We start from the raw sequence: 17,025 nt of genomic DNA, 5'->3' as shown, positions 1-17,025 counted from the left end.
AAGGTAAAAATAGACATAGCCCAGCTCTGTCCCGGTCCACAGGTGCAATGAGCTCCCAAAGGGGAGATGGGCAGTAGTTGGGCAGGTACACACTGGATTCCCTATTTCTACCCTCTTCGAGGCAGCAAAAGAAGAGACTTCTGGGCCTCTGCCCCTCACATACCTCTGCAGGGGAAATACAGGTGGTGCTGCCTGATCCCAGTTGCAGCTGAGTGAGACAGGGCAGCCATCGGCAGAGTCACCAACCCAGAACAGAGTTGAATTTAAGGCCTAGAGGTTTTAAAAGATGAGGTCAAAAATGTGACATTTACATTCAAACTGTGGTTTCAGGTTTACATTTGGGTACATGCACTCTGGACAGCATACACATACAAGTCTCTGGACTGCCAAGTTCACAGAGGTGATGGTGGGACGGGCCGAGTGCTGCTGGCCAGGCTCCATCCCTGGGGCCTAAAGCCCCAACTCTGACGTAGAGTTCCATTGTGAACGAGTGGTCTTGGGGGAAATGCTCACATCCGGGCAAACATCCCTTTTGAAAAACCAAACCAGTAAATAAATAGGCCCTTGCCCTTCTGAACAGGCTGAAGCACACAAAAAGTTAGAGTCCCAGGTGTCAGTGTGGCAGATCAATCACATATTGATTGTCATGCCCAATGAAAGAATAGGTACCCTCTCAAGGTCCCTCACTGAGTGTGCACAGAGGACAAGCCTGTTTTCTGTCTGAGGGTAACAAAAAATCCTCCAACTCACTGAGCTGAGCCAAGCATACCAGAAGTCAGGGTGGCAAATAACAGCATTATGCTGTTATTTGAATTATCAGAACATGAATTATGTAAAATTATGCATGCAAACACACAGGAGAGGCAGACACCCAACTTCTCCCAGTCGTGGCAGACTACAGCTCTTCAGCATAGGCCTGGAAACTCCTTGAAATCCCCAAAGGAAGGAATATGCAAGGCCAGAGAGGCTATTTCCCCCCCTGCCATCCTTTTCACGCAAATAGGGATCGCCAGAAATGAGCATATGATACAGACTACTGGCTGGATTTTCTGCTTGCGGACTTCAGTTTCACAACCCCATGGCTCTGTTTGCTTTGGTGGTGTCACTCCTGGTTTATGAGGGAGGGAAAAATCAGGTCCCCAGTGTGCAACTTGGGCACAACAGTAAGTGTTTTCCTGTAAAGTGGTTAAGTTCTACTTTCAGAAAATAACTAGAGCCAAGAGTGATTTTATAAGCTTAGAGGAAAACGTCTCAAGCAAGACACAATGGTGTGGGTTGCGAAAGGCCCAAAACACCATCTATACCCTTTGCCCTTAGGCTTGATGTAGCAATCTCTAACTGCTGACATCTGTTAACTTTAGCAGACTTTCTAATTCTGTTTTTAAAACAGATAAAAATGAGTAAATGAGCAAACTGTCCTGACAAGAAACCCTAATTTCCATGCCCATTAAATATGAAACCCTTTCCAATCTCCTCCAACAGCTGCAAGCATCCTTCTGAAAGTGTCTGGGATGCCTGTTGGCTGGCTACGCAGTAAGTCACAGAAGCCTGTCTTGCTCCTTGCAGAAGTAAAGACAGAGATTAGATTTGTCAAATGAGTATAAGAAGTTAACAGGGCCGATAAGGTTAGACATGCCAAGCAATTCAGCAAACAACTCTGGAAAGAACGATTAGATCTAGGCTAACTAAGTATGATAAATGCTGACTTTAACACAATTACTTAGAATGATTTTAGACGTCTGAAAGAACCAAGCTGAGCATTACAGTGCTGTAATCAATGAATGTGCATGAAACTGGGCAGGCTACCTTCCTCACTCCACCTCCCAAAGAAACAGAAATTCAAGTTGAACAGTCTTTGGGAAAAGGTCTCTGAATTTTTCTAAATCTAAAAGCTTTGTCCTGGTTCTAAACAGGTTTGAGCAGCAGGGAAAACAAGATCAGTTCCTAATTTTTTTTTTTTTAATTTCAGAAAATAAACTTTTCTGACTTTCATGGTATTATGCAAGTTAGAAATCAATAGAGATGTATGCTTAGTCTCCACTCTGACTGAAGAAAGCCTTTTCCCCCTATAAATGTCATCGACTGGAATAGTCAAAAGAAAATATCTGTCTTAGAGAAATGCTCCATTTCTTTTTCTCTAGCCTACAATTCAAAGACCCTAAGGTCATTTTCTACTCCAGCTGGTGCCTCCCTGCTCTGCACCATCACTCTGTAAGAGGTCTGTGGTTCACTTAAGTCATAAAGGCTTAACGCAAAGATCAAGGGGGTTTTGAAACCAAAATCATTTTCATCAGATTCATAAAACTCTAGATGGGGAAAATATCCTGGTCTCTTGGCTGCTCACCACCACATGATGTTCAATGATAGCAAAGACAACTGTAGGTTAGGCCAGAGAGCTTCTCAGTCAAGTTGGCTTTGATGTAAATGGCTTCAGTAATAAACTCAGTTGCTGTTCATGTTTTCATGCTGAGCCTTTATTCAGAAGGAATACTGTCTGTTTTTTTCCAAAGCATCTTTCATTTATGTAATGAAACATATCAACCTATTTTTTTTCATCTAATTTAATTTGTGGTCCTGGCTTGTTCTAGCACCAAAATATTTCTTCAGTATTTTATTAAAGAGCATAGATACATTCGGGCGTGCTTCACCAAACTATTTTGGACAGGGAAGTTTTTGGGGAAATTGCTTGGAGAGGTTTAAAAGAAATTAATCCTATTTTATTATTCGGATTTGTAGAACATAAATACGGCTCCCAGACATTTTTCCTTTTTCAAAAAACTCTGTACACTAGGAAAAGCCTTGGAGCTACCACAAACTTAGCAAACTACAGACCCAAGGATTATTTTGTAGAAAAGAGTATGAAAATATTTGTATTGCATGCATTCAGAGCTACAGTATTCTTGAATTATGCTGGATGCCTAAAACAGACCTGAATGTAAATAGGATGCATCAGCATGGTATGTGTTGAAATAAAATACAAAATATATGAAAGAGAATTTTGATTCCAGACTGTGCACTCACTCACTCCCTTTCTTTGAAATGCTTTTACGAGCCAGGGAAACTCCAGACAGTACAGAGAACATCTGAGCAGAGCTCAGAGGCATCTCTCTGCCCAGAAATCCATGCATTTCCACTCATGCTGGATTCTGTGGGGTGCAACCAAGCTCCACATGCTTGGTCCCTGGTAACCCAGGGTAGTGCCTGACAGCAGCCCCACTAACGAGCCTCTTGGAAATAGTTCTTTATTAGTAGCAGCACAACTCTGTGTTTTTAAGTCTAAATGACTTCCAGGCTAAGCTAGCATGCAACTAGTAGCAAGCAAAATTCCTCCAAGTCAGCTGTGATAGGCCCTAAGTAAGCATTATGCTCCTTAGCTTGTGCAGATACGCGGACTCAATTCAGGACCACCAACACAAGATAAGCAAAACTTAAGAACCTAACAACCTGCATTTTTTCCTAAAGGGTTTGCTTAAAGAATTTTGGATGGCAAACATGTGAAGGAAGGAGAACTTTGGATGGATCACATTAGCTGATTTAGAAGGCTTCGTATTTCAGTCATGGTCAGAAATTTACCTACTACAGAATCATAGAATATGCTGAGTTGGAAGGGACATGGATCATAGGTCAACTCCTGGGCACCACCTGGGCAAAAGTGGTAGACTAGGAAAAGAAATAAGTGTGAAACAGCACTAGCTAGAAGAATTATCTAAGAATAAACTACTCAGATGCACAAGTAATGTATTATCTCCAGGAAGAGGGGCCGGGGTTAAAAATGGTGTGGGAAAGAAACCACGTGAAGTGATGAGTCAGCAAATAATCGGTTAAAACATCTAGCTTTAGCTGTGAGGCACTGGCCTTCTGGAAATCATACTTGGAGCAGAGCCTAATGCTCTGCAGCTGCTCCCTTCCACCGTTAACTCATGGGCACCAACTTTGACCAAAAAACAGGATAGTCCTAGAAAGATTCCTATGAGAAAAAAGCTTAATGAAGCACGCAGCTATTCCTTCATTCCCCAGTTCACCAGATGACATGAACACCACCAGCACTTTCTGGGAACTGGTGCAGCACCACATTTACTTCTGTTCTTTAAACAAAGCTCTGCTGGGATTGGGTGATTAGATGCTTAGAGCTAAGAAGCAGGTGGACTAATTTTATTTGGCAAGGATTCAGATCTGACAGTACCTCAAGGAACAATAAACCCAAGCAATGTGCAAGGGTTTAACCACACTCAGTCCAAGGCAAATTATGAAGATCACAGAATGGCATGAATTGAGAAGTCCAAATTAGGCACCAGATGAGGGGCTCTCCTGCTAGGTCAGAGACAGGCAGCTGTAGGTCCTGAGGGAAGGGACGAGGGTAGTGAAAGCTGTGCTGGCCGACTCTGCCCCAACCATCAGGATCACAAACCCAGCCTGCCACATGTCCAGTTGGCACTGGCTGGCAGTAAAGTACCACCGATCTAAGATGTCAAAAGCAGTTTCTTTATTGGTTCAAGCAAAAAAATCATCTCTGGGCACCTTAGCTCAAAACATCAAATAAAGCTGATATCTACCAAAGTGCTGAATGCGTCCATGTAGCCAGAAGGAAAAAAGACAACAGTCTTCAAAGAAATTAAGCTGCCTCTAACCCTGCTTCTTGTCAATTACAGTATTTGATGGCTCACTCAACAAAGGGCTAAATACCATCTTGCCCTAGCCCTAAATTCCCACAAGGTATAACATTTGTTTGGCCCCTGACTTCAGTCTTTGCTAGCAGCTATGCCTGCTACATGAATTGCACCCAGAGGAGAAAAGTATTCTGGGGAGGAAGTTCTCAAATCCAGAACAGTGGTTCCGAGGCTGTTTGGCCCTCTCCAATCTGCAACTTGTTTTGCTGAACTCTTCAAGGGCATCGAAGAAGATACTGACAGGAGAGAAAGGACAACTATGTTTAAGAAAATTCCTTGTAAGCACCAGCCCCTGAAAAATAGACTGGGATACTGCTGCTTATAGGAAAGTAGAGGTGAATGCCTTTGGTGTATTCCTTTCTCTAAGGATTAGAATAATCTTTTTCTCATTCCACATGAAGATTTATAGTGGGCTTTAATTCCCTGCAAAGGAGCAGGGAGTACTCCATCAAGGATGGACATGGAAACTATGCAGATAAGACTGCTGTTGGGCTAACATTTACTTTAACTTTAATTTTCTGGTGACACATACAAGTGTTTGAAAATAATAAAGGTTGTCAAAATATTTTCCATAATAAACTCCTACGCACAGCACATTTACAAGACCAGCACAGTCTCCTAACCAGCTGGTGCAGTAGCTGCTACCAGGATATTATCTGATTACTAAGATGCTATTGCAGCTTGTGTGGGAGCCTGCCTTCTCACTATGGGTTGAAGCATTCCCCCTCCTTGTCCTTACATTGTTGACTCTCTTAGCATGCACAGTGCCCTGCATTCTCACAAGTGGTGGCTTTTGGGAAGCAGAGGATTTCTCACGTAAGGGTAAATACTGATTCCAAAGGTATCAACTATCCCAAAACAAAGGCAGAGGAAGGCAGTATACCCCTGTAATACAGGCTCATGTAATGCCTCTGGGCAGGCTGGGGAGGAAAACAGCAAGTCACAACTTCCCCACTTTACTCCACACTGACATGGTTACAGGTACAGGTTGCAAGGATATGGGGGATTTCCATTTTTGCTAAATATCAGCAGCAAGACATAAAAAATGAATTTAAGATGCACTCTCGATTTGAGAATGGCAGATTCATTCTCACCAGGCAAGCTACCTCCTGTCTCTGGCTTGGGATATAAGCTCTGGAACAAAGATCCTGAGGCTTTTTATTTCAGACCTTCATTTAATGCCCTAGTAAAGCTTCTTCGCTGCTCCCTGCCCCACCCCCCCCTTTGTGTTATTAATTGGAGATATAAAAAGAGAAGCAAACAAAAAAGTCCTCAAAAACCCATAACAGGGTGAGGCGCCCATGCTCTCTGCCATAATAACATTCGCTAATTAAAACACAAAGCAGCCAGGGCTACAGGATTAATGGACATGGTTTCCTCTTTTCAAGTCTTGCCCGCTGACAGATCGCCTCATTCCTTCCTTGCTCTTGAACCTCTCAGAAAAAAAAAAATAATCCAGTTTGCTTATCTTACAGTGTGGGGTTGCCATGGAAACCGCATCCCCCTGTGAGATGCTCTGTCATAACATTTCAGCACTGTATGGAAGGCTTAAAGACACAGCATCCTCTGCTCTGAGGGCTCCTGAGCTAGCCAGTGTCTCTGCAGATGAGCAGCTGTCAAACCTAGTGGAAGTCTAAAGTTGGGAGGAAGAGATAAAGAAATAACAGTAGAAATATTCAGTTGCTCAGTTGTTTGCAAAAATCCTCTTATTGCATTGGTAATTAATATTGACCAACAAGTACTTCAGTTTGGTGTAAGACACATTTTGCTCTTCGGAAAATCTGTCTCTCAACAGCCTGTTGAAAGAAAGAGTGCTGGCGCTAACACATAACCCCATCATTCTACCCCGGGGTAGCACAAAGCCCCTCTTTAGTCAGGGTTTTATGTCAGATTAGTCTTTGAGCCCTATTTTCTCAGTCCTTTTGTAAAAAAGGAGGGGAAAAGTAGCAAGCACAATAATTGCCCATAATGGGAACTGGCCTCCTATAGCCTGCTCCTTAATTACAGGGATGGCTTCCAGGCTGTAATCACTAGGGGTCCAGATGGAAGTTCTCCAAGCTCTTTGAGGGACAGAATGTGTCAGTTATTAATTAAACATATGAGGCAATTAGCCTCAAAACTTCGTAGTAAATCACTACAGCTGTGTTACTTTCACTTTTTCCTTTGGTGAGCGCAAGTCAAATGCACAGTGCATTTCCCAGGGGGGTCACAAGAACTGCAGCCAAAAAGCATTCCCAAACAAGACCTTTGTTGTTTGGTAGAAAAAAGTATCTGCAGAAAGCCTGTTTTCAGAAGTCAGCTACTTCACAGTCACATCCCCTCATGAGAGACGATGGATTCTGTGTACGATAGCTATTCACCACTCAAGCTGCCTGGTGTGGAAAGCAGTTGAACTCTCTCTGTCGTCCCAAAACAGCAGCCTAAAGTTGTTCTGGTACAGTAGCAGGAGGAAAACATTCCTGTGATTGACATGGCCCGCATTCCAGCATCAGCTATCATCTGTAATTGATTGTTTTGGAGCTTGTCAAGATTTCTGTCTTGGTAGACTCCAGCACATGGAGGACTCCATTGCTGGTTGGTCAAACATTTGAGAACGAGTTGCTGTGTTGCAATTCTTTGTCTATCTCCAAGTTCAGAAACTAGGCCAAAACCACAACAGTTGTTAAAACCTAGTTAGTGATTTATTCCAGTATTTGTATTCACAGAAAAAACTCAGTCACATCCAGGCAGCCTGACGTCAGTGCATTGTTAGTCTGCATTTTACTCTGTGGTTCAGTGCCACATCTACAAAACCCTCAGTTAGTTTCCCTACATTTTTCTCACATGTAGCTGACAAATGATGCAATAAGTAATAATTGACATTAGTAAGAACTGTGTGGTGACCTCAGCCCTGTTTTACTCTAACATATAAAGCTTGTGTTCCCTAATAATAGAAATTCACCTTAACTTAATATGTTTAAGGTTTAGTCCAGAAAAGATTAAAAAAAAAAAAAGAAATTGAAAAAGCAAACCTCACCCCCAGAAACTTGCAATCATTCCCTTCTAGAAAGGGGCAAGTAGGAACTTTCGGCAGGCACCAGTTTTAAGCTGGATTTCTAAATCGGGTGTAGGAAGTCAAACAGCCCTGCCCAGAGCAGTCACAATGTTACAGCAGAAGCAGTATTTTCATTTTCCCTAGCCCAAAATAATTTAATATGAAACTCAAAAATGAAAGTAGTTTAACCACACTAGTACATCTAAACCTTTAGGGTCTTTGACATTCATGAAAGCAGGGAAATTGCTCTATATACAAAGGGTTACCCAAGAGTAACCTGATTAAAAAACAAGCCTCAAAATCAACCCAAACATCAAAAGAATAATCTCTAATTAAATATGCTGGGGATTTTGTCAGCCTATTACCAAGGTCTTCATGATCTTTTCTGATTTCCCAGGGCTCAGGAAGGAATAGAGACATTAAACATTCTGTGTGGACTTGGAAGAACAGAAATGAGGAAGAACTGACACAAATTGCTTCAAATTCCTCTTAAGATCCTATACCTTGTACTTACAAAAAGGTGGAACTTCAACGTTAACTCAGAACATATTGTCACCGCCAAACAAGCCCCAAGAACACTGTGGCCAAGGAGCTTCTGTTTTCTGGAGGTGACTGGCAAGGCGCTATATCACTTTGTGATGCACAGGTGGACTGCTTTTCTCCTTCAGACCTTTTTTTTTGTGGTATTGGTTCTGGACCTCTCTGCCTAATTGCACCCACTTCATCTGTGAGGAGAGATTTATAATGGAACATAATTTTGAGGGGATTAACTTTGACTCTGGTACATGGCCCAGGCAGAAGTGACAGCAAAAAAATTATATTAGCTGTTGCTCTTACCAAAGAATAAGAGAGAACCTTATTACAAAGGCAATTGAACTCCCAAATTAGTGCTGATTTTCACCCCATGCCACTTTACTGCTGTTGATGAAGGGAAGTAGCAGCAAATACGAAGCAAAAAGCTATCAGGAAATTAGCTGTCAATTTTTATTATTAAATGGGGTGACCAAAGTCTTTGTTCATGTACAAATCTTAAAGGCAGTGTGAACTGAAGACAGGCCACAAAAATAACCAGAGCAATAATATGCTGATCAGGGTCCTTACCAAAAGGTTCTCAGGGAACTTCTAGTCCAATGTGTCTAATTCAGAAGGTTGGGAGAGCATAAGTCCTTTCCCTTTTCTCTCTCTTCCTCCTTGCTACTCAAGAATTCTCCTAGAAATTGTGTCCAAGGCAAGGATGAATGCTTTTGGGAGCCACAGCAACATTTTACCGGCACTACTGTCTCTGGGAAGGTGCATAGCTATAGCACAAGCAGCACTTCCTAACCCACAAGGCAGGGCTACTCCCCATCTCTTGCATCAAAATAAACTGGTCCCCTTTCTAGTATTCAACAAAAGAAAGGAGGATTCTTTAGGATTTGTCATCTGAGAAACACCCAAAGCACAAGCCAGACTTAAACATATACAACGTGATGTACTTAATAGAAAACAAGGCTAGAAACTCTGCTCTGGAAAGGCCATGACACAGTGATCACACTTAACTCCACGCAAGGGATCCTGACTCCCCAGATCACCTGAACAGTGTTCTGTTCCCTGTGCTTTCCCATCTATGCAATTAGTTAAAAACTTATTTCCTTTCTCTTTTTATGCCTTATGGGTAAGAAGCAACTTCTCTGATGGAAGTGTCATGTAGGACTCAAGTGCCCATTTACACAAAATAATTTCTCCTGAAGTTTTCTTTCAAAAGCCGGTTAATGCCTTCCTCAGCTCTCACTGAAATCAGCTGTAGTTCTTCTGCCAAGTTGCAAGCTGGAGCCATCTTAACTGAAATGGTGTGTATATATGTAAAGGTTGCCCACAGTTTTCACAGATCTTCTCAGGATTAATCCAACCAAATAAAGATTTTTATCATAGATAATTGAAGACCTATAAAAAATGAGACAAATCTCCTTGCAACGTCTAAGAGTTTTACAAGTAAAATGTTTCTTCTTATTCTTTTATTTTCTGCTATTTGATACTATGCTTTCCACGAGGATTAGTTGTTGACCTCAGTGATAAATCTCTCCATATAATTTCTCTTAAACCTACTATTTAGCAAGACTCATTACCTCTGTTCACACTATGCATGGCCATTCTTATAGCTGAGTAGAACTAGTTTATGGTGAACACTCAATTATACCAGCATCTCCAACTGCTACTGAAAGGCAGCATGGCAGCTGGAGGCATCAAGGGAGAGGCTTGTCCTTAGATCAACTCCAATACAGGAACTCTAGGTCACATCACATAGTCCTGAGCATGGCAAAACCAGGCTGACAGTCTGGGCCCGACATCCCTTCTGTTCGCTTGTTAATAGAGTATAGAAAAGCTTTTTGTGGTAGCTGGCACAAGCCATAATAGTAATCTGAGATAAGCTCTTGCTCCACTTACTTTGCTAGTGTTTGGTTTAATGGAGTACTTCGATACATTTTCAAGGTAGACCCCACTCACCAGGGAATGCTCAGATTAGACAGGGACAGTACCTTTAAGGATTCAAAGACCTACCTGGTCGTTTTGCGGAAGAGTAACTGTGCAAACTGGTGGGTCAGTCCAAGGTACAGCATGAGGGGACCACTAGACATATATTTAGAATTATGGCTTCAAAATTGTTATTATGCACTGAATAAGCAGTACCATCAATGATAGATGGGAGGGTTGTATTAAACAGGGCAGATGAAGCCATGAGCTGAGGGAGGTAAAGAAACAAACACATGGTTGTATCATGTACCACAGCCACTGCACAGGGCTAACACTGGGGAAAGGGAGCAGGCAGGAACTACAGCTCACTAGTCCCTCCAGAAGAATCTGCTCCCAGCCTCCAAAAACATGCTTTTCATAAATCAGGCAACAGCTCCTTAATGTACAACTTCACCATCAACAGCACAACATGGGGGGCGATGCATGCAATCAAGGAGGGCTCCAAAGTGCTGTGCCAGCAGAAGTAGCTTAGTAAATTACAAAACTCTCCTCAGTACCATTACAGAAGAAGAACAGCTGGAGACAAGAGTCTGCAATATGAATGGCTCACAAAGGAAGTGAACACCATATAGTAATCTATATAATAAAGCACATTTAATGTATGTGTAGCTGTGGCGTCTGATAACGTGAGAGCCCATTAAAGGACCAAAGGGTGCCAAAAATACACTTCAAGTGAAAAAACAAAACATAACCACAACAAAAACCACAAGAAATCCCACATGTAATGGAGAAGGGATAAAAAAATAAATTCCTGTGCACAAGGCCACAAACCATACAAAGGGGCTTTCAAGACCACAAGCTCTACTGCTGGACATTCGCATCGGTGGCATATCAGCAGGGCCAAATAAAATACACCACAGCTAGGTCTGAGTAAGGTGATATTGCATCACTGTATGGAGATGCAAAATCAAATTCTAACAGCAGTGTGGCCACACCATCCTACACATCTAAGGCTCTGTTTACTGGATGCCCTGATGTAGTTATATTACTTCCAGTTCCAGAAGCACTTTTCTAAACAGTGTCTCTGCCATCTCTTTAGTGCAGTGTAGGCAAATACTTTTAAATAGCTTTTCTACGTCTTTCTACTTCTCTTCCTCTCTTTCTGCAAGTCTGTTTCTCTGTAAAAAGGAGAGCAACATCAGTTAAATCATCCAGCAAATGAAAGTGGCTATGGTTCCTGCTAAAAGGGACACTACAGCCATGAAGCTACCACAACAGTTAGTGATCTGAAGTCTAACGGAGCAGGAAGCAGCAAACTATGCAATAGTTTTAGAGAATATTCACACTAAGCACACTGAACACCCATTAGGCTAGAAGAAGCTGTGGCCATACCAAATTCAAGGTCCCCAAGATGACTTTTACATGTGCCTGAAAGAACCTGCTTCATTCAACACCTTTTAAGCCTGATTGAATCAGACAGTCTCAGTGGTTCTCACATAGGAGGCATGCAAGTTCAGCAGCTATGAGCACTCTCTTCAGTGGTTACCCTCGCCCTTTAAGCTTGGTTGAGGTATCACACTCAAAAGCTATAGAGCTTCATTAAGCTATTCAGGAATACAGGTCTGATTAAGCCAGACAACCTGTCTACAGCAGCACCACCACTAAGGGCTGGATCACGTTTTGGTTTTCATACAGGGCTGGTGACAGGAGCAGAACAGAAATCAGGAGCAGTCATTAGCAATACTGGCTCTGGCACAGATCTCCTTATCTATGCAACTCTGCTTTGGCAACTCCCATGGCAGCCCATGGTACCTCTTTCTTGCACCTTTCTCACCCACATAACAGGAGAAGCACACATCATTCCTGTATCTCTCTGGAGTGCTGCATTACCTGTGGTTTGCTTACTGCTACAAACAGACCAAACAGTACATTTCCTCAGGTAAGCACATCAACAGACAAGTTCTAGTCCCAACTTGAAGGATATATGAAAAGTTAACATCTTTGAGCCTCCTTTATACCCACCAGCAAAATCCACCCACCCCTGCAATTTGCTTTGAAATGAAGGAAAAAGCACTAATTGTTCAGAATTATTTGCTGGCTGAACACCTAAGAGTATGCATTCTCTACAGACATGAACTTGCTCTGTCCCAGGGCTTGGGAAAGTACCAGTTTCACGGGTGCATATCACTATCTTTCGAAAGCCTCACCGAAGCATGCACAACATGAACTTGCTTGACTAAACTTAAGACTTTAAACCAGAACAAAATATTACTGTGAAATGCACAAGACCCACCTGAGCAAGTTACTTCCAGATGATTTTCCTGTGAACATCTAACAAAACTGGAGTTTACATTAAATATACACTGAGGATTTTCTCTTTCTTTTGGGGCAATCAGTATCTGAGTTCCTCTGCCTCAGGAGGTACTGGCACAATCCACTCTGATTAGATTCAGAAGGGGGAGCAAACAGACAATTACTCTGATAACAATCTTATCTGAGGACAGAAATGAGATTAGTGGCCTAACTGCAGTGATTCTTCCCCAGATACACTGTTAAAAGGACTGACTAACTCAGCATTGGACAGAGAAGGAATTTCCCTGTGGAGCCTGTTGGCAAGTAAAGTGAGGTGGAATTCTTCCCCTACTGGTCCTTTTCTATCAGAGAGAATTATCTTTTAGGACCATGTGGCCATGAGCAGCACAGGTTCCAGGTTAGATGTCTTCCTGACAGTGGAGCAGCTGGGCACTTTCTTCCTTCTAGTTTTCTACTGTTACAGAGAATCTTACAAGCAAAAAGCAGTGAGTGAGAAAGATGGGGCCCTTCCCTGTCAATAGGGAACATCTCCATCCTGCTAGCCTTCCTATTATTTCATTTTTGCAAGTCTACTTTCGAAGTTCTCAGATGGCAGAACACACATTAACTTTCCATGAACTTAATGACCGATGCTATTGTGAAGGCCTCCTTAAACAGTTTTGATTTTACTTCTCTAACTTGATCCCATTCTTTTTAGTTATTCCCTTTACAATAGCCAAACTAAGTCCTCTCCCCTGGGTGTTTACAGCCTTCAGATGTCTGGAACAATGTCCAGTAACAAACAGGGCAACACAAAGGGATATTAACAGAACTTCTTCAGGATAAGGATCCCAAATAAGTCTGCACATTAATCTCACAAAGACAGGATAATTAATACAGTAACAAGAAAGAAGCCAAACTGCTCAGAAGGTTGCTTACACCATGCCTACACCAACAGGTTTACACAAGGATCTCATAAGTATTCCCTGTAATGGACACCTCAGACCCAGTCTTGAGATGCCAACTTTGTTCCTGATAAATTCAGATGCTGTAAACTCTGCTCTGCAGCTGAAGAAATGTGTGGGTGTAGGGAGAGGGGGCATCTTCAGCAACTGAGCTACAAATTTTGTATCACCAATACTGTTCCATGAACTCTCTTCTTTCCCCAATTGCAGGAAGAGAACAAAGACGTACAAAACACAGATTCACCAGAAATGCTATGCCCAAAAGGAATAACAATTTCAACAGTCTGGGTAAATCAAGCTGATGGCAATTTGAAAACTGATAAAAATGCTAGCAAAAAGGCAGAGGGGTAAATTTTCTTCCTACAGTATGTGACAGCATCGTGCTTCAGTATTTGCAGTTTTCTTTACACATCTATTTAGACTAAGATGAATAACCTTATAAAAATACATAAGTATTTTTCAGCAGAAAAAATGAGCCAACTGCTATACTTCTGCTTTGCTGATCGGAATCCACAGCATTTATTTAGTTATAATCCTTCATATAGGAAGTTTATTTATATAGACAGGGATTTCTGGAATTCTCTAGGATTAGTCAATCTACAGCATTCTCAGTGCATGAATTTTAGCACCAGAATTACACTGCCTGGATATTCAATGCCTAGAGTAAATATTTGGGCTGATGAAGGTTAAACAGATTAGTCAAGATGAAGCCAGGGTTCTCTGCTTATTTACACAGAAGCTTATTAAATATCGCTGCTATTCATTTAAGAAGCCTAGTTTAAAAGAAAAATCCACAAAAACAACAAACAAAACATACTTACCCAACCTGAAGTGAGACAGCACCAAGATTTCTCATCTTCAGCCTGGGTATGCATGTGACAAAGCTACACACTGAATCACAAATCTCACACTCCTTGGCCTCCTTATGGGAAACACGCAGAGGAAACAACAGCTTCAGCACAAGCTTGCTGCTCGAGTTTCAGCTGCACCAGGGAAATGGGATAAACAACATCCCTCCTGGTTCTATTCAAAAACAAGAAGGAAATAATTGGTGTGAAAACCATTTCCAGTTCAGTTACACTTTTGAGATGTGAAGAGGCAGTTATGCACAAGGCTGTCTGAGACCTGATCAGGTCCCTAAGTCCTACTGTGGAGAGGATTTACAAATGTACTCAGCAAAGCTACACATCAGTTTTCATCAAAATCAGCAATAAATTCCCCTCCATTACAGCGAGAGCAGTGTTAAACTAGGTCCAACTCCTAAGCCCCCCTGCTGCATCCTCCAAGCTTGCAGTGACAGTTTTCTGTGGCATGCCAAGTGCCTGATTCAAAGCCCCTCCACTGCCAATAGGTTTTGGATCAGTTGGTGAAGGACCAGTAGTTAAGCATTAGAGCCAGAAAGCAAAACGTTGATTTCACTCTTTGATACACGTAGATTAAGTTTGAAAGCAAAAGGACAAGCCAGGTATACCAACAGGTACACAGCTAGCACAATCTAAAAGGCTGAGGAGTAGCAGGCAGGCTTTAGCTCACATTTCTGTCCATTTGTTAAGTTTCAATTTCTGAAAAAAAAATTTATTTAAAGGAACAGACATTAAACTGTTTTCTATTAAGGCATCAGGAAAAAAAAACTTGTCTGCAGAAAACTACTCCCACTTGCTGGCCTTCCAACCTTCACTACTGTGCACCATTCAGCCCCATTGAGGTTGTGTTTTGTTTACCATGCTCAAGAAAATTTGCATGCACATTTTAGACACTTTGGAAGAAGAAAAACTGCCTTCCCTCCAATCCACGTTTACTCTGAACAGATGTAACATTCCTAAGAAGCTCTCAGCTGACTGCCTTTGAAGTCTGAAGAAAAGGGGGGGGAGGAGAAAAAAAAAGCTCGACCTTGAAAGCTACATTTCTTCCCTTAAAAGAAATAGTCTCCAGGGAACTCTTGTGCGAAATAAAAAGCAAATTCTCCAGATCCTTATCTCATGCTATTTTTGAGACGCTTTTCTTTTGTTCCTTTGCTTTTGTCATATTTTGGATTAAAGGACTTTCACAGGCACAGCACACGTGCAAGAGGACCATTCTCCATACTGAACTTGTGCCCTCCATTCCAGGCCAGGGCAAATCCTCCCATTTCAGCTTTTCCTTTTCAGGAAGAACACAGCCCAGCCTCAGAACCAAGCATGACAAGGAAGATTTTACGACAGGCAGCTTGCAAAGAGTTCTGCAAAGGTAAAGCATTGACCCAAGGTGAATTCCCACCCATGAGCACTCCCAGTCCCGCCTTGTGATGGGTCGGGGTCTGGACCGTACGCACACAGAACACAGACTTACACACAGACAGCCCAGGGAGCCACGCTGTAACCTCTCACACGGCCGCGGGTGAAAATACCATTATTTCATCAGACACAGCTTGCACTTACCCCAAAATTGTCAGTGGGGACTAAGTTAATTTTAACATGGCAAAAAGGGGCTGCTCTTTCTGTTTTGCTTCTCTCTTCAGCTATGTCCTCCGTGTTCCTCTCCTCCTCTCTCAAGCTCAGCTCCTCCTCTGTTTGCCTGCCCTATTAACCTTCTCCATATCCCACCCACCCAAATTTGCACATTATTAGGCATCCAGGGCCTTTTGTTCAGGTCCTTAAACAAAGGCATGGCTACCGAATTTCCTGGCAAGAGGTGCCTTATACCCAGCCATCACTTAAGGCAGCTCTAATAGACTCATTTCTCCCAAACACAAAATCAGGCCACACCAGACAGGCGAATTCAAGGACACATCCTTTCCCGAATTCCACAGAGCAAGATAAGCCTGTGAGCCTTGTGCTTACTTTATCTTAACTAAGAGGCTTCCCCCATTTTCCCACTCAGTAAAAAACTAATTATTTACCACTGAGGCACGGAATAGGTTAAAGTTTCCTCTCTCTTGTCTCAGTTCCCTTTGCAGATTAGGGAAAAACAATGAAGTCTCCGCACTTTGTGATATTGCTAATGCTTCCTGTGGGGATAGCAGAGCTGGCTGAAAAGAGGATTATGATTACAGTTTAAAAGGAGTGTGCACTGTACTGCCGCAAGAGGCACAGGCTTATCAGAAAAGAAACTGAGCTGCCCCCAAACTATGCACGTGGGACTCCTGCCTGCCTTCAGTTCTGGATGATGGTTCTGCCTCAGATCACACACCAGCTTATCAGGAGTGATAAAGCAGCAGCTGAGCTTGGAGGGGCTGGTGGGGATAAATGAGTAACACAGTGCAAGCAGCTTGCATACGTTCACCATCAGAACACACAGTTATGTTTACAGATCATTCCACTGCATTCATCTGCAACAAAACACTGGGCTGGCCAGGGCACAGCAGAGTAGAGGGGCTGTGCATTCCTGGCCATACTTGGGGAATTTGAAAGAAAAAGTGTTGGTGGAGCTGTAGTAGCTGTGGTGATGTTGGCTGGCCTTCTCCAGGCAAGGCTGCAAATCCTTTAAAAAGCACAGCATCATCAGTGAGATCTGCTCGAAGCAGAGTCTTTGAGGTGCAGCTTTAAGTGCCAGTGAAGAACCTCTGTCAGTCTCACTGCTGAGCACAGAGTGGACTCAGTTGAAGGAATAAAAAATTACCACTGTACATTCATAAGAC

The 17,025-nt window shown here is 42.5% G+C and overlaps 1 protein-coding gene across 5 annotated transcripts in view; it reads right to left on the bottom strand.

The window, feature by feature from the left end:
• TSPAN18 (tetraspanin 18) overlaps nucleotides 1-17,025 on the bottom strand; it is a 121,543-nt gene that overhangs the window by 82,637 nt on the left and 21,881 nt on the right. Inside the window, exon 1 of one of the 5 annotated variants that reach the window (XM_039378246.1) lies at nucleotides 15,827-15,851. The exons of the other annotated variants lie outside the window; for them this stretch is intronic. The gene's annotated coding sequence lies outside the window, so the exon portion shown is untranslated. Of the gene's footprint in view, nucleotides 1-15,826; nucleotides 15,852-17,025 lie in introns of those variants that run through there. 5 annotated transcript variants of the gene reach the window in all.

This window comes from Pipra filicauda, unplaced genomic scaffold, assembly GCF_003945595.2.
Source record: "Pipra filicauda isolate LSUMZ 115617 unplaced genomic scaffold, ASM394559v2 scaffold133_size2016399_pilon, whole genome shotgun sequence".
Taxonomy (NCBI): Eukaryota; Metazoa; Chordata; class Aves; order Passeriformes; family Pipridae; genus Pipra; species Pipra filicauda.
Note: the sequence above shows the minus strand (reverse complement) of the source record. Positions and strands in the feature narration are given on the sequence as shown.